This window comes from Chelonoidis abingdonii, chromosome 7 (genome assembly GCF_003597395.2).
Source record: "Chelonoidis abingdonii isolate Lonesome George chromosome 7, CheloAbing_2.0, whole genome shotgun sequence".
In the NCBI taxonomy this organism is placed as follows: domain Eukaryota; kingdom Metazoa; phylum Chordata; order Testudines; family Testudinidae; genus Chelonoidis; species Chelonoidis abingdonii.
The window spans coordinates 20795697-20818985 of record NC_133775.1 but is presented as its reverse complement, the minus strand read 5'-3'; the positions used below and the strand labels follow the sequence as shown (position 1 = coordinate 20818985).

The 23289-nt window shown below is 40.5% G+C and overlaps 1 protein-coding gene across 3 annotated transcripts in view; it reads left to right on the top strand.

Annotated features, from left to right (window-relative positions):
• The window catches only part of GNG12 (G protein subunit gamma 12), a 71938-nt gene that overhangs the window by 15884 nt on the left and 32765 nt on the right, over positions 1-23289 (top strand). For 2 of the 3 annotated variants that reach the window (XM_032771921.2, XM_075067712.1), the window contains exons 2-3: positions 10232-10290; positions 12626-12748. The gene's annotated coding sequence lies outside the window, so the exon portion shown is untranslated. Of the gene's footprint in view, positions 1-10231; positions 10291-12625; positions 12749-22390; positions 22435-23289 lie in introns of all 3 variants that reach the window. The other variant, XM_075067713.1, reaches the window with a different exon arrangement.

Below are 23289 nucleotides of genomic sequence, written 5' to 3'. Positions count from 1 at the left end.
AGTGGTTTCTGGAGTGCTTCCAGGGGAAGGAGCTGTCCCTCAGTTGTCATGGGATAGTAATTACCCTGCTGCCCAAGAAATGGGACCTTCATGATGTGCAGAACTGGAGACCTATTTCCCTTCTCTTTCCCAATTACAAGATCCTGTTCTACCTATTTGGATGCAGTGTTTCATTTTTTCCTCAATTGTTCCCATTTGATTGATCTCTTTTTGGTTTTTTTGCGGTAGCTTTTCAATGGCTGGGAACTGTTTTTTTTTTCTCCAACCTTGAGTTTATTCTGGGAGTGCAATACACAGCCTGTTTTTTTGTTTGGTTGGTGGTTTTTTGTTTGTTATTATTTATTATTACTATTTTTTTGGTATGTGCTGGTGTTACTGTATGAGGCCAAACTGGTCATTCTGAACTTTCCCAAGGACAGAGTGATGGGTGTGATGTGCTGGAGTTGTTCTGCATTCTGATCGTTGCCTGGCTGTGGGTTTGCTACCTTTTATAAGCTCACTTTGAAGTCTGGATATGTTTTGATTGACCTGATGTATTAATAATGTTTTGAGCAAACTTGATTCTGGTGACACCATAGTGATCCATGTGTAATGTTTGTTTGGGGTGGGTTTATTGCTATTTATTCCTTTCTTTATGTATATTTAACATATCTAATGACATTTTGAATATATTTAAATGTGATTTATTTTACAGTGATTAAAGGTGTTGTTCACATCTCTCCTCCCCCTCTCCCCTACCCTTCCCCTGCACCAGACCTAAAGACCTTCCAGAATCCTGACAAACATTTCTTGGAAACTGATTGATTTATGGAAATTAAACTGATACATCTTCACAAAACATTCTAGTTTCAATGAAAACCTATTTTGCTGAAATGACAATGTTCTGACTGGCTCTAACTTCTGAATAGGCACAGAACCTGCCCAGAGGTCTTTCTCATTGCTGCAGTTTATATGCAGATTTGGCAAAAAACCCAGTGCATTGGTTCATACTCACTTCACATTTGAAAGGTTTTGTTCTTTGCCATAAGCTCTAGAAATTTAATTAAAAAAATATAATTTTTCATTTTTTATTAATTGACCCTAGGAGTTCATGGGAGAGGTCCTAAACAAGCCATTGTTTCTCTTGGAAGTACAGCAAGTCATCTTGGCAGAGTGAAAAGGACCAGTCATCAACTACATAACTGAGTGGCACAGAGCACATTTTCTTCGTTTTAGCCATTTCTTAAAACATATTAAAGATGACTAGGGGGAAAACCTCTAACCAATCAAAAGGACATAAATGTAGTGGTTTGAATGTGTCCTTCAACCCATGTGAATTTGTTGTATCAACTATCTGATGCCACATCACAGTGAGAATTAGGGTGGCTGCATGAGCTAGAAACGCAGAGCAGAAATGCCAAAAATTTTCTCATACAGATTTCTAATGTTTATATACCATGTTATCTATGCACCATTCACTTTTGTTGATGATGCCTATCAGTTAATAGTGCTAAGAAACAAATCCATTAGTATCAGGTTGATGTTGCCCTAGGTGCAGAAATAATGGCAAAGGAGAACAAGTAGTTACTTGGAGATCGTAGCAAATGGGCTCCATTCATGAGATACAAATACTGTCCTTTTGTACTCTATGCACATGGACTAACAAAATAAAAAAGCAAATTATATGCAATGGCTCAGAGGGACACTTCAGTGTGTAAAGTCTCTTATTACTTCAGTCTTTGCTACACAGTTTCAGTGTTCTCTAGTATTTTCTGTAACAACAGCTAAACTGTGTGATGAATTCTGAGTTATGGCACAATGAGAATTAAAGATGGCTCCAAACTCCAGATCTGAACATCTTTGAATTTTGGGAAATTTCAGATCCATGTCAAAACTTTGAAGCTTAGATTCCTCTTTAACAGGAACTTTTAAGAATCACAGGCACATTCAAGTAAACTTTACCTGAATGTTCCTGTGGTTCTTAAAAGGAATCTAAACTTCAAAATTTTGACATGGATCTGAAGTTTCTCAAAATTCACTTGCTTAGTAGCATACTGTACTTCCCAAGTGAGTGCCCTCTACTTCTGCACAAAAATTGATATTATTTATTATATAAGTATTTAAATACGTGTCCAAAATGTATGAAAGACTCTGCGAGAGGAAAGAGTGATGTTTCAGATTTTCGTGGAGGGCAGTGGAAAGTATGAGACAAGCGTTATATTGGTTGCTAGTCTAATGGAAATACTTGATACCTAAATTGCTTTTTGAATGTTCACAGCAATGTTCAGACTTTCTTCTCTCACTGGGATATTGTAAAGACTGGGGCAAGTATATATCATTTTATAGATGCGGAAACTGGGAAATAGAAGTATTACATGAATTAGTTATAGTACACCAATGGCAGACCATGATTTGTTTGAGTTCCTGGGTCCCAACCCTGTGCTCATTCCTGTAGATTATATTCTCACCTAATAAAGAAGAGTAAGGGTTTTGTTTGTTTGTTTGTTTTTTAAGTTTTTAGGTTTGTCTCCAGTATTATTCAAATATTAAAGAAGCAAGCTGCTTTTTTGACAGTGTGACAGAGAGCCAAAGTTTAAAACTTCCTCCATCATTTTCAAGCACTGGAATCAGCCTTTCATAAATGTTGTTAGGTAAATTCTGTTTCTTTATTAAAAAAAAAAAAAAAGGCTTTGGTTAATTTCACAGTTAAATGAACAACTAGGAAATTAATCAAAATAATTTTTAAAACTAGAAGCTCTACTTCACAATTGTTTTGAAAGGCTTAGATTTTCAGTGCGTGCAAATGGTAAAGTAGATTCTCTGACTATATACTGCATCAACAGATTTGAGCCACCTTTTGGGATTGGTACTGAAATGGCAGCCCCCAGTGAGTAGAAAAGCAGCCCTCATACTGAAGTAGTATTGGGTATTTATAAAAGCTGTTTGGAACATGTTTTTAAAAATACCTTCATGACTTACTAAATATTTATTTAAGTATCCATTGTGTTATGACTAAATCATTCTAGATTTCCTGTTAGTTGTCTCTGTTTTGGAAGTGGTTTAAACTAAACTGGAAAAAGGCACTCTTATTGTGAAATAAGAGAATCCACACATGGAGTTATTCTGGAATAGTTATCTTGTGTTAAATTCACACCCTCCTTTACTCCAGATTTAGCTTTCATGTGTAGACATGCCCTTACTACATATATATCGCTGTATATCTGTAATTTTACCTCAAGTAGTTTTTATGCAGCTGTACTGTAACTTGCATATTTGCTTTTTAAAATTACTCTGGACTACAATCATTCCTTTTTGTTTCTGTAAGTGAAGGGAACCTCAGTCAGATGGATCTGTCATGAAGGGCAGAAAAGGGGAGAGAAACATCAGGATTCTTCTTGAAATTGTTCTGTTGACAGTGGGGCTGCATATGGATCTTCATAGATACACTAAGCCCCTCAGTTTATGCACAGCTGCTCTGCTGGCTCATCCTTCTGTAACCATGTTGCCATGTGCCATCAGGTAACTTTCCCCACCAGCTGCTCAGTAGCAGCCACAGAGAGGCCTGGAAAGAGTTATTGTGGTTTGAAGCAACATGTACTCCTATTCATACAGTCACAGGGTCAGCAGAAGTGGAGGATGTGGAAATTAGATGCTTCCTTTCTCTGCCCTCCCCCAGATCCTGGAGTACCAAGTCTCAGAACTGTAGAGGAGAGCTTCTACTATGCTAGTGGAAGAGATGGAGTAGTGGTGTCAATCTTACAGCAGCATTGCCTCATTTCCTGCCCCCCCCCCCCCATATGTGGGTTTATTTTGAAAGCTTCACAAGAAAATCTTTGGGGAAGGGGAGCTTTATTAGGGGAGGTCTGCCCTGCTTTCTATATCACAGTTATACTAGTAGTGGTTTTTAATTACTGGCTAATTTTGATAAGAACTTTGAATTATTACATTTTTGGAGTGGAAAATGGCCATTAATTTATGGCAGTATTTATTTATATAGTTATTTAAACTGAAAATTCCCTAGCATGCTCATTATTCAAAATATATATGGCAACTTGTGTAGCTAAACTCTCTGTTCATACTACCGGTTATGTGATTTGGTAATGCCAGATTAATTCCTGAAGTATCTGTTTCTTTGTCATTACATTAGTGATTTCCTTTGTTTTTCCTCAGCTGTCAGAAAGCAGATAAAGATTGCTTGCTAAAGATTTGAAGCCGAAGCCCAGGAGAGAGAAAGTAGAAGTGACTTGTTGCAATTCAGCAATCTTTGGGGTTTTTTGTTTTTGGATTTTTTTTTTTTTTTTATTTTTTTATTGCAAACAATAATTTTGAGTTTTGCTAGTCAATGTTTTTTTGCCTTCGATACTGAATTAATGGCATTTTTATTGTTCTTTGTTAATTATATTGGGCTATATTGTACCCAGTCGCCCCGGGAGATGGAACCCCTAGGGTGGGAACACTAAGAGCCCAGGAAACTCAGCAAGGTTTTGTGTACACACAGCTTTGGGTGATTATTCCCTCTTCAGAAAGGTGGTTTTGGGGGCTATGAGGCGGGAGTATTCCAAACATCACGTCTCTGCCCAGAGGTTCAGCCTCTCTGCACTTTTTCAGGCTCCCTTTTAGGGGATTTTCTGACTCATTTTACACTTCTTAGCTCTTCTGCTCACTACTTCAGAGAGAATGAGTAGCAGGGCCATTCGTTTTTACAGTTGAGTATGTAAGACTGTGTCTACATTACAGACCTTACAATGGGGACAGCTGCACTGTAAGGTCTGTAATGTAGTCGCTCTATGCCAGCGAGAGAGAGCTCACCCGTAGGCATAATTAAGCCACCACCATCAAGTAGTAGTAGCTATGTCGGTGGCAGATGCTGTCCATAGCCAGCACTTTTATCGACAAAAGTTTTATCAGTCAGGCATGTGTTTGTTTTTTGTTTTTGTTTTTTCCTCCACACCCTAGCTGACAAAAGTTTTTTGCTGACAAAAGTGCTGGTGTAGACAAAGCCTACTCTTTAAAAGTTTGCTTTAAAATGTATCGTGCTCTCACAGGTATACACAATTAAGTATCAGTTTATTGAGTAAAAAGGATTCAAGCAAGAGAAACAGTTGGTCTACTACATTCTAAACCTTTTCATCCTTAACATGTTAGCATTGTATTTAACATTTTTTTTTTAAAATGCTAGCTGGAGGAGGGAGTTATGTATCTGTTTTTAGTTTAATAGTCAGTACTTATGTATCATTCTACTTCTGATGTGCTGGAAACTTGTTTTACATTTCATGCACAGCAATAAGTGTAAATCTTTAGCTAATTATATTAAGCTGTCAGTCACCACACTGAGCCATGGCTCTGCTCCAGCTCTCCAGTGGCACTGGCACAGTCTTCTTGTTTTAATTGCAAAAAATTCAGACAGTTCCCCAGATCCTATGGCTTCTTTCAGTTCTGATAATGAATAATCTGTTGCTCATCTACATTTTCAGTGTAATAGTCACCAAGTGTGTGTAGTATACATCCTGTGTTTTTGATGGACGGCATCTACATTGTGTTATATATGAAAAAGCTCTTTTTTTACACTTTGTACACCCTTAAGTGAAGACGCTTCTATGCCGACAGGAGATCTCCTATCAGCATATTTAATTCACTCGCTGTGTCAATGGGAGAAGCTCTCCTGATGACATAGCACTGTCTACACTGGGGGTTAGGTCGGCATAACTGTGTCACTCAGGGTTGTGGATTTTTCACACTTCTGAACAACGTAGTTATAGTGATCCAAGTCTGTAGTGCAGACCTGGCCTAAGAAGAGAATAACATATCAGTACTGATGATAGATACATACATACATAAAATTACATACATAACTTGCACTATATGACTAGTACTGAAAGATATGTTAAAGCACATTATAATTAACTCTGGAAAAAATAACATTCTCATTCTTTTATAGAGCTATTTCAATGTATGTTACTGAAAAAGTACTAATTATGCCTGGCTCTACTTGCATAACTTCTGGGATCAAATCAATATGAGTGTAAAGAATTAATGAAAATGTTATTTGTAACCTTTTTGTAATATAGTCCTCGTTAGTAAAAGTTTCATTACTTTTTGTATTTGACCACTCTCTGTTATCCAAAGCATTATCGACAAGGTATGAAAGTGCCACATTAGTCTTCAGTTAATTTGACACCCAGGTTTGTCTACCCAAATAAAGGAAAGATGTAGTCATTCATATTGTGGCGCACAACTTTTTTCTTTTCTTTTTGATTGAGGCCTCAGCTAAGTTATACTTCTGAATCATACCTGATCCCATTACTTTTCTTTCAAGAATGACTTTATTAAATCACGATCTCCTAGTAGCTGTGATTAAGTCTTAGTTTTAAGTTTAAATTAATAAATCTTCAATGAAGCAAACATTTGAGATTGATGTTAAATACAATATCAGGTAATCATACCAAAATTCACCATTCTTGCGGTAGTGAACATTGGTTGCAATGAGATCCAATGGATCTTAGGTCTCCAAGACTCTCAGAGAGCTCTTTTCTGGGATCATGGGACTTTAGAGGAAACTGGGACTGCAAGGGTATGTCTATGCTGCAATAAAACACCCCCGGCTGTCCTATGTTAGCAGGCTCACAGGGCCTCTGGCTGCGAGGCTATATAATTGCAGTATACGGTAACTCACTTACATTCATCCCAGTTAACGTTGTTACGTTGCTGATCAGTTAGAGGACATACTTGTTTAAAGTTGCGCAATGCTCCCTTATAATGTCGTTTGGCAGCTGCCTGCTTTATCCACAGCTTGCAGAAAGAGCAGCCCATTGGAGCTAGCTGTTGAGGGCTTGGAACCAGAGTGAACAGGCAGCCCCCCATCAGCTCCCTGCTCCCCTAAGTTCCCTGTGTGGCAGCCGCCCAGCAGGCTATCAATTGATGGCAATTCAGCTGTCCTTCCCCCCCACAGACCTGTGCTGCTTCTGCCCTCTGCTGCTCCCTGGAGCCTCCTGCTTGCTGTGCCGGGGGTGGAGGTGGGTGGGAGGCAGAGGCGGGAAGAGGGGGGCTAATATAAGGGTGTCCCCCTCCCCCTGCTCTTGCACCCTGCTTACCCCTTCTCCATAGAGCAGGGTGGGGACATGACAGGGCTCAGAATGGAGGGAGCTTGCTGTCTGCAGCTGCTGTCTCAACTTCCTGATCTACTTAACAAGACAATGTACTTAGAGTGGTGTCAGGGTACTTAAAGGGGCAATGTGCATTTCTCTCTCACAGGGTGTGTGTCTCTGTCTCTGTCTGCCATACTGTCTCCCCTCCCTCCATTCGTACTGCCTTGTAGAGTATGGGGCTGCATTAACAACAATGTGTTAACTCTTGAAGACTCAGCCGAATGCTAGTTCATCATTTAGCAGTAAGGCATTCCCTGGGAAAAATCCCACTCTCTTCCATCCTCTGACTTCACCACCTCAACCAAGCTTCACAATCATCATTGCTGTGTACAGTATTAAATTGTTTGTTTAAAACTTTGGGTGTGTGTTGGGGGGATATATATAAAACCTAAATGTGCCCCCCTCCCTTACATTAATTCTTAGGGGGAAATTGGATTCACTTAACATAGTTTCGCTTAAAGTTGCATTTTTCAGGAACATAACTACAACGTTAAGCATGGAGTTACTGTATACATTTCTGGACTTGGGCTGGAGCTTGAGTTCTGGGACTCTCCCACCTCACAGGGTCCCACTACCCGGGCGTGCCTGGAGCCCAGATATCTACACTGCAGTTTCATAGCCCCTCAGCCCTGTGAGCTTGCTGATACAGGCCAGCTGCAGGTGTTTTATTGCAGTATAGACATACCCTAAGGCTTTGTCTACAGTCTAGCATTTCTCAAATATGGCTGCATGTGGCCACTACCGGCTTTTCGTGTGGCCACAGATTCCTAGGCAATGATGGGGAGGGAGGCAAAGCAGCATTAACAAACATACAGATATCACTTTTCACAGAAACAGACTTGCTAGCTAGCAAGTCTTTAAAAAAAAAATGTAAGAAACAACAACAAAAAAACAAGAATGTGCAAATCACATTTGTTTCTATTCTGTTTAGGTCTAGTAAAGAGTCAAGACGACTGTACATTATGGAGTCTGCAATAAAAACCTACATAAATAAATTATGAGTTGGACTTGTATATGTGCATTTTTTTCTTTAAAGTTACTTAAGTATTTTAGGAAAAATTGTCAGAATGGTACCACCAAAAAATTTCTTGTGAGACCTCTTGGTCTAGACGAGGATTTAAGGGAATGTTGTTAGAAGATGTTAGCCAGTATCTTTTAATTAACGTATTTGAAAATCTCTAGCATAGACAAAACATTGCATACTCCTAATATGGGTTAAAATGGCATTAAAACTTAGGTTCCCCACTTCAACCTGACCGGTTTAGCATGTGTTACAAGGAGTGTGCCTTGTTTACACTAGGCAGCTAGAATGGGTTCCCTATCACCTTCTACCAATGTACTTTTAAATCTTAGGCTAGACAAAGCCAGTAAACCTTCCACCTTCTCTTGGAACTCAGCTTTGGGAGCAGTGAGCTTCAGAAAGGGCAAATTTTTCTGCATCTAAAAATTTTGATTCCCTTAAAAAGTTGATAGAGGGTTATTACAACTACTACTACTCCTTTAAAAAAAAAAAAACAAAAAATGGTAGTGAGTGCAGCAACTTGCCAAGAACATTATACCAAAAGCAAAGGGGGAAGAATTATACCCATGATCCTTAGTTATGACATGAGAAAACAAAAAATATGTAAGACACTCTAAAAGGGTTTCTCTCCCAATTATATAAATCATGGTTTTCTCATTGATGATGCCTGAAACCAACCTTTCCCTCTTCTCTGGGATGCCTGAAACTGATCTTTCCCTCTTCCTTGCTTGTGCACTGAGTTTTATTGGCTCTGCTCTGATAGTGCAGAAAAATTATTTCTAGGTTTCTAGCTAGAAGTGTTTCTACTCTGTTCTAGCATACACTTTTATTGTGCACTTATGCATTTTTCTTTGATTTAAAAGTAATCTCTCCCAAAATGAAAAATTAATATAATTGTTTTGTTCTACACATTAAACCATTTGAAAATCTTTTAGCCAAAAGCTTAATTTTTTTGCTCATTTTTATCATAATATTTAAAGTGAGACTGAATATGTAAAAAAAAAATAAAAATAAAAAAAGATAAAGATGAAAAAAAATGTGGTAGGGGAGTGAGTAGCTTGATTGTTGCTAAAGGCCTGATGCTGGGAGGGGCTGAGATTCTCTTTACAATTAAGTTCAATAGTCAATAAACAGGAGCAGGAAAAGGGATGAAATCCTGACCCTGTTGTAGTGAATGGGCGTTCGGCTATTGACTTCAATGGGGGCCAGAGTTTCAGACACTGAGGCTACGTGTACAATACAGAGCCTATGCTTGCATAGCTGTGTTGGCTAATATCCTAATATAGATTCAGTGTACACCCAAAGGAGGACTATTTCTGCTAGTGCAGGAGCACCACTGCCTCAGACCATGTTAGCTACCTTGACAGAAGCACTCTTCTGTCAACAGAGCTGTCTCTACACTGGGTGTTTTCTGAGCATAGCTGTCAGACAGAGGCGTGACTTTTTTCACAACCCTGACTGATGTAGCTATGCCAAGCTCCAGTTGACTTTTCAAAGAGGTCTGCGTTCAGATCATTTTTCAGAATTATAGAAGTACTATTTTTTATGATGGCTTTAGTGTTGCCTGTATGCTAGGCACTTCCCAAACACAAGATGCCGTTCCTGCCCCTTAGGGCTCTCAGTTGGAAAAGACAAGAAAAGTATGAAGAGTTGGGAGATAGATAAAACATAGGAAGGATTATTTGTTAAGTAGATACCATGTATGCTCACTGGCCCTCTTCTAGCCATTATCTGTTGGCTAGCTAAATCTGTTCTGGTTTCTTGTAGACATAACAGTAGAAGTTGGTCTGGAGCAGAGATGTAAAACTGTTCTTCTTGGTCGCTTTTTTGAGACTTACTGATTTTTTTCATTCATCTTTGGGAAAACTTCCTGTGCTGTGGCCATAGCCCCTACTGGGTTTATGCTTTGGGAGGTGAATACGGTGTGTGTGTGTTTTTTTTTTTAATTTGTTTTTTATTTTGCCTGTATATAAGGAAACTTTCAAAATATTGTAGTCTTTGTAATAAGAAATGTTAATGTTCGATTCTTATCTTTGGCTTTCTTATACTATGGGTTTATCTATATTTTAATTTTACTGTGTTACAGATTTACTACGCTGATTAAACCTGAACAAGCTGGGACAAGTGGAAAGACTGCTTGTCTAGGTAAGTTTTCAGCACATACCCTTTTCTATCTTGATTGCAAAATATACAAAGGCATGATATTCAATTTCTCAAACCAAGTTCCCTTAATTTTACTCTGGAGTAAAATAATCAGCATTTATATTTGGCTCTGAATTTGAACATTCTTGTTGCTCTGGAATAAATTGCGTATCCTGCTTGGTTGGGAGGCAATAGTAGTGACTGAATCTCCCTTTATTATGAAGACCCTACTAAACAAATTAAATGTATTGGATGTTCATTCTTTCCTCGTATTTTCCATGCTTTTATCTTCTCTAATTTCTCCATTTTCTTCTGTCCTTTCTCATCTGTCTTTTCCCTTGCTTCAGCCTTTTTCATCTTCCTTCCTTCCTTAGTTATTTCCTCATGTCTTTCCTCTGCAAAATATCCTCTCACACATCCACTCTCAATCCTTTTTCTCCCTTTTGCTCTGCCACAATCATCCCTAATGCCCAGCAACAGTCCAGTGCTTACAAGGTGCAGGTAAGGTGAACAGAAGCATGGATGACACTTCCAAGTCTAGGTCAGTAACTGCCTGCATGACAGCCAAACTTCCTGTGGACTTGCAATCTGCAGCAGCGCTCAGAGTCTCAGACTCTGCTCACATCTGATTGTACAGCCTTGTCTGTGCTATGCAAACTTTCTAAAAACTTTCCACGATAATTAACACTTGTTTAGCTTTGCTGGCATTAACATATTAGGAAACTTGGTATAGGTGGGCTGCTGGCATCTTTAACATAGTCTCATAACTCTTCTCAGAGCAACTCTAATCAACACTTGTTTGTTAATAATAATTAATCATAAAAGAATCAGCAGCAGCTGGTATCCCATCCATAGTAAGACTTCCAGTGATGCTAACACTAGTGGAGCTGAACAGATGTCAGCAGTGGTGGGAAATTTTAGGAAGATTTCCATAGAATAGGCAAGGGCCTATGTCTGAGGAAGAGCTGGCTCATAGGGTTGCTGATTGTGAGGCTTAATTGAGTTGGGATATGATCACATGATAAATCTATGGAGGTCCCTGAAATGCGCACATGTTTCCCAGCTCACTGTCAGTTCCAAAAATTCAGTTATCTATCCAGTCTACTGGGGTTTACAAAAATCAAGACTAAACAATATCTTCTCTAAAACTGACAGGGACTTTGTCAGTTTTCAGGGATACTTGTTTCCCCATTTATTTATAAAACCCTGAAACTGTGTGGTGTTAATTCACATAAGTACAGGGTAGATGTGATCATGGTGGACTAAAGTCAGTTTGTCTGGTTTTCCTTAGGGGGAGTGGGTAGGCAGAAGTTGGCAAATGATTTTTATTAGGGTACTATCTCATGTGAAATGAAGCACTCAGATAATACAGTGATGGAGACCATATAAGAACCGAAATACATTACGCATTATGGACCATACCTCCAAAACCAGCAGTGATGGCTGTTCTGGGGAGGCAGATGAGAGAGAGTAAGAGAGCATGCGCAGAAGTAGGCATGTCAAACATTTGATCAATACCAGTTCAGCTTGAATAAAAATGTAGTGACCTGGACTGTACTTCATTTTTCTGTGCGCTGCTCTGATGCCTGAATTTCAGGAAACTACGTCCCTACTCCAGTGTTTTTAATGGTAATTTCTGAGTGTCATCTGCTACTTTGGATGAGGTTCTTCTCCTAAGCTGTCAAATGGTACTCCTTCTGGTCACAGGTGCCAACTTCTCCTGGCGCTGGTGGGTGCTTGCATCCCGACTCCACACCTGCCCTGCCCTCTTCTGCCTGTGCCTCGCCCCCATTTCAACCCCTTCCCTGCCCCTATTGGACCCCCTTCCCCAAATCCCCGCCTCCTCCCCTGAGTGTGCTATGTTCCCGCTCCTCTCCGCCTCCCTCCCACAGCTTGTTACAGGTGGCAAGCCTGGGAGGAGAAACGGGGCCGTGGCACACTCAGGGGAGGAGGTGGAGGTGAGCTAGGGAGAAGGGGAAGAGTGGGGAGCTTGACTGCTGGTCCACCAATTTTTCCCTGGAGCACCCACGGAGTCGGTGCCTATGCTTCTGGTTTGCTCATTCAGTTTACTGGTAGTCTGTCAGTTGCAGATGACTTCCTGATTTGTCTGCTAAAATAAATTAATTTTGTTTGACAGTCTTGAAATATAACACTTTTTTTCTGTATGGGTTTCTCTTCCTTGTCACAGAACCAATAAAATGGTCAAAAATAAAAGCTTTGATAAATTCATAAAACCTCGACTTTACATTTATGTAGTGCCTTGCAAACAAGAACCTTGAATACTCGACAAATAGCCCCCCATCAGCCCTTTCAAGTGGATGTTATCCCTATTTTACAGGTTAAAGAATTTGCCCAAAGTAACACACCTACTGTGTGGCGGAGCTAGAAACTGAACACAGATCTCCTAACTCCTGCTCCGGTGTTTTGACCACAGGACCATCTCTGCCCTACATGCTGTAAGGTAAACTATTTTTGACGGAGAAAGAGACTTCTTTTTAGATGATCGGAAAACTTGCCAATTGTAGATTAGGCTGACAGCGCCATCAGAAGGGTAATTGGTATGTTCCTTAGAGAAAGATTTAGAGAAATCTCACTATAATTTGAGGAGTACGAATTGTTCTTATAAATGACATTTTGTTACCTGAATGAGATAATTTATAGTGGTTTCAAAGTAACTAGGTCTAGGGGTCAACTTTCATTTTGATATTTTTATTTACTGTAATGGTCTGAGTTTTCGGAATGTGATCAGTAAAAATGGAGGGGGGAAAAGACCTATTTTCTTCACTATTTGCATCTCCACCAAACCGTTGTGCTTGACAGAATTGCACATGCCATTCATCCCCCAGACATGCTAAAGGAGAGCTTGACCTTAAAAAGCCTAAATCACAGAAGTAGCTCCATTAGTCAGTGGGTCTACTTGCATAAGAGCTTCTCTTGGGAGTAAGCCTTTGAAGAATCAGTCCTTAACTGAGTATCCAGTATGCTGAATCCTGTTGAGAAAATTGGAAGAAAATGCCTTATGCTTTCCTTCACTTCCTTACACCTTAGTACGGTTTTTTATGCTGTTCAGGAATATAGCCAAACTAAAAGATAGGTGAAAATGGTGCTTAACTTTTTTTAAATGTACTCACTCTGAATAATCTCTCGAAAGCAAGAATCTGAAAACTGTTTCCTTCTAAAAAGGGATCTCTCTCACTGTGCACATGCACTGAACTGATTGACTTTGGAAAAGTTATTGTACCTCTGTGTGCCTCAGATTTTTCAATCTATAATGTGGGGAACATGATACTTTTCCTTTATAAGTGTTTTGACATCCACAAATGAAAAATGCGATACAAGAGTTAAGTGTTGTTGTACTATTTATTATGGAAGTGGTTGTGAAATGTATTAATATACATCAGAATCTAAGCAAGATGTAAACGAGTATTCCAGTCCCACGCTTAAACCACTGACTTCAACTCTCTTGTATAAAACCGTATCTCAGTTCATGTATTTCTGTTTTACACTGCATACCGAAATTTACAGTCTTTTATACTGTACTGTACATATTATATTAGAGTGGAAATCCGTTTGGGATAACCATAGGACATATGAAAAAAATTTGTGCATGTAAAATTTTTCTGTTAAACAGAAAATGGAAAATCTTTAAAAGATGCAAAACAACACGGATTTTCTAGAGTTTTTTTTATTTAGCTATAAAAGCTTTATGTTGAAAAGCGTGCATTCAATAAACATCGGTCTACTCAATCCCCACTAGTAAACCGTTGGCATTATTGTTGTTAATCCATTGTATTGGTGAAGCACTAAGAGTCCAGGAGGAGGGGTGAGGTCCTCAGCCCTGCTCTCCCCCCATTATATGGGGTAAAACAGCTGGAGTGACATAAAGGGGCTGCAGAAGTCCTGGCACAGGCAATGTAGAAGACAGCCAGAAGGCTACCTTCTGAAGACTCCGCTGCAAGCCCTAGCGTAGTCGGTGTGTCAGGGTGGGATCACAGCATGCAGCGTAGTATTTTCTAGGCAGCACTGTGGCCCTTAAGACAACCAGAGAGGCTTCTGAAAAACAGGCCTCAAGGGCTGTCTTAAATTACTCTCTAGGACCTCTGTCACCCAAAACAATGCAGGATCAGGGGGGCAGAAAGGTGACTCAAGGCCACGTTAACTATTCCCTTCCCCAGGGCTACGTGTTCTGGCACAGCACAGAATCTCACCCTTAAATTCCATTGTGCTAGGAGCTGTACATTCATATAACAGACAATCCTATCTCAAATAGCTCATAATCCAAGTGATTGTAAGGCATCTTGTTTTTTAATCCATGTTTTATTTTAGCATCATGTCCTGTATTTCTTGACGAGGACAAAACTTTAAAGTTTCTTCTCAACACACAGTTTTTCTATTACACTAATCTCTTTAATGCAACTCAAAATAAAAATATAAAATAAAGAACTACAAATTCCAAGTATCAACTTTGTTGATAGTCTGATACATCTGACTTATTTGCTGTCCACTAGGTGTCATTCTTGTTCTAATATTAGAACAACAGTGAAAACCCTTGAGTTTACAAGAAAGTGAAAGAAGTAGAAGCCTATGTAAGAGAGAAACTAACTATGTTTTTAAGATTTTCTGTCTGCATTTATAATTAGAAATGAGGCTAGCTATGTGACAGCTGAGCAAGCCTGAATCTGATGTTCAGCTTTGAAATAACAGAGGTTTCTTTGAGAGGATGCAAGAGATCTGTTAGCTTGGAGGGAGAGTCATTATCAAACATCCATAACCTACTAAAGACTGTTACGCTAGTGAAAGCGACTATGGTGGATGATGCCACATCAGGTGTGTGGTGAAGTTGCCAGATAGGAGTCAATCCTGTGAATCCATGAATCTCTGGGGAGGCCCCATGGGTGGCACCAGGAAGTGTCAGGGCATGCACCACTTCACATGTTGATGGAGAGTGTGAAAGCATGGTATGTTGGCAATGTGGCTGAAGAGCAAGTAATGCTGATTTTTGGATATAACAAGGGCTTGAAGGAAGGCCAGATATTTGCAAAACTGACATTTCACACTAAATCAAACTACTTTATGCTCAGGATTTGGTGCTGACAGCACATGTGGAATGCCTCTAGCCACTCCAAGTGTGCTTGTAGGAAGTGTGACATTCCCTGGCCAGATCCAGAGACATGAGGTGGTCATGTGTGGTGCACAGTGGTGTTCATGATTTCAGGTGTTTTGTGGGCATGTTATCCATAACCAGTTGGATCGGAAGTTCTGGGATGTCTTTGGCACGTTTAAGTTCTCATGCTGTGGTTATATCTCGGCTGATAGCTGGATGTTCAATGTTTGCTGATACAGAAAGTCACAGTAGAGGTGTTGATTTTAAAGTTCCCATGATGATTTGCATGGTCTGATTCAGCTGCTCATCCACAAGTTGGGTATGGCAACTTCTTGTCTACACTTGTGCACAGTACTCTGCAACTCTGCTGAGACCAATGTTCGTAGCACTGAGGTAGTTGATTCCCAGCTTGTTCCCACTAACTTCTGAATAATATTGATGCAGATCTTACCTTTAGAGGCTACTTTCTTGAGGTGGTCATGAAAAGTCTGTGAGCAGTCAAAAATGACATGGGGAGATGTTAGTTTTGGGTCATAAGTTTCATGACAAAACTCAACAGTTAGTGTTCTGTGTGATTGTATTGTCAAGTGGGAAAATAGAAACTACTGATTTGCTTGGATTTGATCTCACCTTCCACCTTTGGAAGTACTCCGTGATCTTATGGTCAGATGTTAAGGTCACTTCAAGCTCTTTAAAGCTATGGTCCTAAGTTGCAAGTGCCAAATCATCAGCATACTCAAACTTCTGAGCTATCGTTTCAGGTATATCTCTCATGTATACATTAAAGAGTGTCGGAGCATGAACAGAGCCTTTTGATAAATGCATATGCTAGTTGGTGTATCTTCAATAAATGCAGCATACTGCCTTTTCCCCTTTAAAGAAAAAAAAAAAAAATCCGGTGTGCTTCTTACAAGCATAGCACAGGACTTGGTTGCAGCTATTTCTGTGCAGTCAAAAATCAGCTTGCTTCTTGGGTAGGCTGGCATCCACAGTGGGGCCAATTCACTTCAGAATATACACTCCATCAACTTGTAGGTGGTGGTGGTCAAGAACGAGATTGGCCTATTAACTAGAAGAGTGATCTGCAGGTTTTCAAGGCTTTAGGATTGCAATGACCTTGACTTTTCTCCACATGTGAGGAATTTCACTGGTCTCCAGGATGTTGCTGAAAAGCTGCATCATCCATTTCCATGTGTGTGGACCTAAATTATATAGGAACTCAGGTTAGATACCTTCTTTTCCCACTGCTTTTCCCAAGTCTACGGCTGTGTCAGTTTTCTTTCTTGTGGATGATCCAGACCATTGGGAGGACAGAGCACATATGGACATCACCTGCTGAAATTGACGCTGGACTTGTTTACTATGTTTATCACTACGTCCGTGAGATATGCAGGAGGTAGTGAGACTTATCTGTCAAAGAACGTCCTGTTTGCAACGACTGTTTGAACTCTGCTAGCAGCCTAGATAGATGAACTAGTTGACTGTCTCCACAGTACCTGAAACCTCTTCAGTTGTGTAGGGGGGGTGAAGGGGTGTGGTGGCCCAGCTCTGAGATTCTGGGAAGCGACTGTTAAATTTGAAGGAGTTACTTTTAAACTGGCTAAGTCTGCAGGAAAGAAGCAGATAGTCAACTGAAGGGGGAAATACTGAATTTGGGGTTGTAATCAGAGAATTTTCCAATTCCAAGACTATGTATAAGGCATTGGACTGTCTTTGATAAGGCTGAGATGGATAATTTTGACATTTTTGACTAAACTGGGTATGATAAACTTTGCGACCAATAGGGTAACGTGACCAGATACAGTAACTCCTCGCTTAACATTGTTATGTTCCTGAAAAATGCTGCTTTAAGTGAAATGATGTTAAGCGAATCCAATTTCCCCATAAGAATTAATGTAAAAGAGGGCGTTAGGTTCCACGGGAAAATTTTTTCCACCAGATAAACTATACTATATAATGTACAGTAAGTTTTAAACAGTTTAATACTGTACACAGCAATGATGATTGTGAAGCTTGGTTGAGGTGGTATATTTCCCGGGGAATGCCTCACTGCTAAATGATGAACTAGCACTCGGCTGAGCCCTCGAGTTAACACGTTGTTAATGGTAGCCTCACACTCTACAAGGCAGCACAAAATGGGGGGGGGGCGACATGCCAGAGAGACAGACGAAACATACTGGTGTCAGACAGACGTGCACTTGCTCTTTTAAGTACACTGACACCACTCTAAAACATTGCCTTTTTAGTAGATCACAGCAAGTTTGAACAGCCAGTGCAGCCAGCAAACTCCTTTCAGATCTGACTCTGTCGTTCCCCCCAGTCTGTGGAGTTCGGTGCGATGGGTTAGATCACAGCCACCTTGGAGCGTAGCCCTGATGTATAGCAAGATTAACTTCTGCTCTGAGTATTCTTGCCTAGTCGCTTAGGTACTTCAGTGCCTGCCTGTTTAAGCCAGACTCGCTAGCCTCCTTGCAAACCAAGACTCAAGTTGAATTACATGTCCCTAACAGCTGTAGGTCTTACCTGAAGGCAGCTACAGAAGTGTGTTCCTGCCTTTACACGCAGATGCCAACTCCAATGGGGTTTCCAACCCTAAATAACTTAGCGGTTTACCCTTTATAAAGCGGGTATACAGGAGTAAATAATAATCTGTTCCCCTCTATAACACTGGTAGAGACGAGATGCACAGACTGTTGCTCACCAGGTATTACACTACTCTGCGGTTACAGTAATAGTTAATGGAAATGATTTATTAAATCGAAGTGAGGATATAGTAGTGCCAAGTAGTACGACGAACCAAGTAAGTCACCAAGCAAATTAAATAAACTGCACAATCTATGTCTAATCAATGAAATAATATACTCATCACCATTAGAGATGTTTCAGTAAGCTGTGTTTCTCAGGACTGGACACTTCCAGGCCTGGGCACAATTCTTTCCCCTCATTTACAGCTCTCGTTCCAGCTCAGGTGGGTAGCTGGGCGTAATTTCCTCATAATGGCTTCCCTTTTGTTCTGACCCACCCATAATTACATTCTTTTGCATAAGTCGGGAATCCGTTGCCTCTCTTCTGGGTTCCCACCCCCTCCTTCTCAATGGAAAGACACCAAGTTAAAGATGGATTCCAGTTCAGGTGACATGATCACATGTCACTGCAAGACTTCAAGCCTTCATTCCTCCCAGCCTGACTCACAGGAAGGCGTGTCTGCAGACAGAGCCATCCACAGTCAATTGTCCTGGTTGACAGAAGTCATCAAGATTCCAAACTTACCATGAATGGCCCACACTTTGCATAATTACAATAGTCCCTCAGTTTTATTTCATATTTCTAGTTTCAGATACAAGAGGGATACATTTATACAAATAGGATGACCACACCCAGTAGATTATAAACTTTGTAATGATACCTTACAAAGAGACCTTTTGCATGAAGCATATTCCAGTTACATTATATTCACTCATTAGCATATATTTATAAAACCATATAGAGTGCAATGTCACAGGAGTAAAGTAGTGGGGGGCAGCAGCAGGGAGGAGGGGGACATTCTGACATTAGCACCTCTCTTCCCCCACTCCCCCACACAGCAAGCAAAAGGCTCCTGGGAGCAGCTCCAAGGCAGAGGGCAGGAGCAGCACACAGCAGTAGCGAGAGGGACAGCTGAACTGCCGGGCAATTGATAAGCCTTCTGGGCAGCTGCTGCACAGGGAACTTAGGGGAGCGGGGAGCTGATGCGGGGCTGCCACTCCACCCTGGTGTAGAGCTAGGGGTGAGCAGTGGGATTTTGATAGCGTAGGCAGATGCCATCCCCTTAGCTCTGCTGTCTTTGTTGGATCCTGATACTGCTTCAGCTGTGGCAATTATTTTTCTCCCCTTTACTTGTGCCGCTAGGTGTCGTTGTGACTATTCTGGGCCTAATTACCTCACCTCTCTTTGTTCCCATATATTAGATTATGAAACATCTCATATTGCAGTGCCTGGGTAGCTAGACTATTTTGTTAAGGAAGCAGACAGCAGTGAGGAGCCTGCCCTCCAGAACCCCAGCCAACCAAAGCAGTGAAGATGGGACTGGCTCAGCTAACTAGCAATGAGTTGCTTGCACTGTGGATCTCCAGTCCTGGAGCACAGCAAAGGAGAGAGCTCATGATCTGCATGGCATTACAGAGCATGCATCCCTACGCTAGGGACGGCTGGCATCTTGGCTGACACACCAGGGAGCAAACTGGAGACCTCCAGAACTAAAACCATGAACTGCTATAGTTTGAGCCAAAAAGCTAAGGCTCTGTGACTGCATCTGTAAATTGACTTGGGTCCTCTGCAGATTGCACTCAGTACAGCAGTGGGTTACACTTGTCAGCAGTGTTCTTCTCCCTAAACAAAAAAAAATCAAAGCAATACCATGGAAAAGGCGGGAGTGATTATATCAGATCAGGAAAAATCACATTTTCCATAACCTTCATGACTGCCTGAGACTTTACACAGAGCAAAATATCTTGAACTCTTGTAGTATTTTAATTCTTGTCAATGTTTAAGTGCTGTAAGTATTTAATAGCTTTGCAATATGCATCATATTTAGTGACATTTTACTTTTGCAGAAATCCTTTAAATAAGTCCTTTACAATTAGATCATCACCTTGACCCCAAACTGTTGTGTTTAACTCCTCGGTGACTTTGAAATTTTAAATAGATCGTAAACCAATAAAACCCTTTTTATTCCCATCATTGGAGTTCCTGGTGCATGTTTTTATTTAGTGGGTCTCTTTTAGGACATGAACATGCTTAACTTTGTGCATATTAGTAGTACCACCGACTTCCCTGGGAGTACTTGTGCATAAAGTTAGGTACATGCATATGTTTTTTCAGTCTTGGGGCCTGCAAACTCAGGGCCTGTGACCTCATTTGGCAAGGATTAACTGTGTTTTTGTGTATTGCACAGCATTGAGTCCAGTGTTGGTGTTAAGCTCTGAATGAGTTTATTTGTTTAGGACCCTTAAGGGAGGATGTGCAGAAGGACTGTCACTTCAGGAAGAGGCTCACTGGATCACCACAGGCTGCCTGGTATGGAAGCTTATCCATAAAGATGTGCTTGGGCTTCAAAAGTTCAAGGAGTCTAAACATAGTCCTTTAGGCAAATTCCAATGCAGGGAACCAGGCAATTCAATATGGTGGCAATGTCAGGTATTCTTACAAGGTCCTTCAATGGGTAATTCCCTCAGGGACCTGAAAATAGTCAAACTGGATTGTGAAATTTCAGTTACAGAGACATTTAAATACCTCTACACAGCACAGGTTTTATAGGCTGACCAGTTTTGATGGGTGCTCAATCGCTTTGAAAATCAGGCCATTTATTTTAGGTGCCTAACTGTGGACTTTGGTGCCTAACTTTCGCCTCTCAAGTTTGAAAATTTTGGCTGAGGCCAATTTTTTTAAATTACACAACTCATTTTAAAATAGCAAACCTGGTCTAGAACAACCAGAACCCCCATAGCTAAATTAACTAACCAGCACTCAAGTAACACTTCCTCCCTCCCTCCCAACAAACCCCATACCTTTTAAGACCCCAAATGCCTGAAAAAATAGTTGTCTTGAAGCATGCCTTCCAGGGAATAAACTTGAGCTGTTTCAGACCCAGAGGCTCAGGTGAATTCCAAAGTCCAGGTCCTTTCATAAAAAAACACATTAAAATGGGAAGGGCTCCTTGCAATCAAGATCCCAGCTCAAGTGCCTCCAACAATTGTAGCTGTGGCAGACTCTCTCAAGAGAAGCAGATGGCTTTATAGCTCAAAACCAACGCCTGAAAGGAGCAGATGTATTGTGAAACATAGCTTACTCCACAGATCTGCTTTCTCTCAGTATTCAGAAGAAAAATAGATGATTTAAGTGACAGTAAGTTCACTGCTTTTTGCTCCTGTTAGCTCTGAAGAGTCAAAGCAGCAAAGGAGAGACTGAGCTGGATTCTGTTCCTCCTTTGTGTATCATCTACCAGTTTGTCTACAAATTTCCATGTAAGGGCAGTGCGGTTCACATGTGTCACTGAGAACATAATTAGAAGATAATGTCATTGCACAGGTATCCCTGAGAGCACAACTTAGAAATGAAGGGGTGGTACATGTGTAATTTGTCCTGCAGAACCTTTGTTGCTGGTGGTGATAACCATCTGAACCCATACTGGGGAGTTTGCAGAGCTGGCAGTTTGAAAAAATGTTCACTTGTAAAGTGAGCACATTTCATGTGAAATCAGAGACCATAAACATGGAACTCTGTCATTTTTGTAGTCAGTTTTCAGATCAGAAATAGTTTTTACGGTGGTAATTACATTCTAATTAAGAACTGATGCAGAATTTCAGAGTATTAGTGTAATATGCTGCTGACGCACTAGGCGGCAGACAGGTCTAACTGATCTAACTTTGGTTTCTGAATAGTTGTTAGGTACAGCACTATGTAAAAGCATAACAGTAGTCTAATCTTGAGGTGACAAAGGCAGAGCAGGTGGTAGTGAAATCCACATTCAACGGAAAAGGTGTCTGATTGGATGTGGAGTTCCAAAGTTGTGGTGTTACAGACAGAGAAATGCCATCAAAGAAACAAGATACTTTTGAACATCACATCCAATCAATTCCAAAGTTGTCATGTTACAGACAGAGAAATGCCATTGAGTGTAATGCCAGTCAACTTCATAAGGGTATTGTGAGAGTTAATTTAATCATGTTTGCAAAGCACTATGAAATTCTCAGAAGATATTAGTTTAATGTAAAGATGATTATAATTTAGTAGTAGTAGTATAATAAATGTATGGCAGTTGTAGGAACCACTAAATATGTCTAAAATATTAGAGGCCATGTTGAGACCTATTTAAAAATTGAGTTCTTAAATTCTAACAAAGGCTTATTTTTATTTGTTTTAATCTTAGTTGTATGAATGTTAAAAATGTGCTATGAAAGGTCACTAAATACATTGAAGAACTGTGGGAAACATCACCTGCTTTGTTGACTTTATTTTCAGGTGAATCACCTTGATGCAGGTGAATCATTTATGGAAAATCCTATGTAAGTGTGGGGAAAGTGTTGTGGCAAAGTGCTATTTGCAAGTAGCTGCCTTGATGGTATGATTAGTAGTTGATAGTGCAAAAATGCCAACATTCTACAAAGCATGTAGCCATGTTCAGGCTTAATATTTTTCTATGGAATGGTTAAGAATAGTTTCTCTTCTGTTTATGCTTTCATTAGCTCAGAGTGGCTACAACAGTGAGTACATGCCAGATGATCACATCATGCTGAGTAATTTAAGACCTAAAATGGCATGTGGATTACCTTATATGGCATGGCTCAGAGCAGTGTTTCCCAAACCTGGCTGAGGGACATAGTTGCCGCCGCTTCCAGCAGCTCCCATTGGCCTGGAGCAGCAAACCGCAGCCAGTGGGAGCTGCGATCAGCCAGACCTGTGGACGCAGCAGCAGGCCTGCCAGGGGCTTTCCCTACACAAGTGGCATCCCAAGTTTGGGAAACACTGGCTCAGAGGATGTTAGGTGGGTTTTTGGTTTAAGTTAAAGGTGATCTTCTAGAGCCGGGGTCGGCAACCTTTCAGAAGTAGGGTGCCGAGTCTTCATTTATTCACTCTAATTTAAGGTTTCATGTGCCAGTAATACATTTGAACGTTTTTAGAAGGTCTCTTTCTACAAGTCTATAATATATAACTAAACTGTTGATGTATGTAAAGTAAATAAGGCTTTTAAAATGTTTAAGAAGCTTCATTTAAAATTAAAATGCAGAGCCCCCTGGATTGGTGGCCAGGACCCGGGCAGTGTGAGTGCCACTGAAAATCAGCTTGCGTGCTGCCTTCGGCCAGGGCTGGCGCTGGCTTTTTGCTGCCTCAAGCGCGCAAAAAAAAAAAAAAAAAAAAAA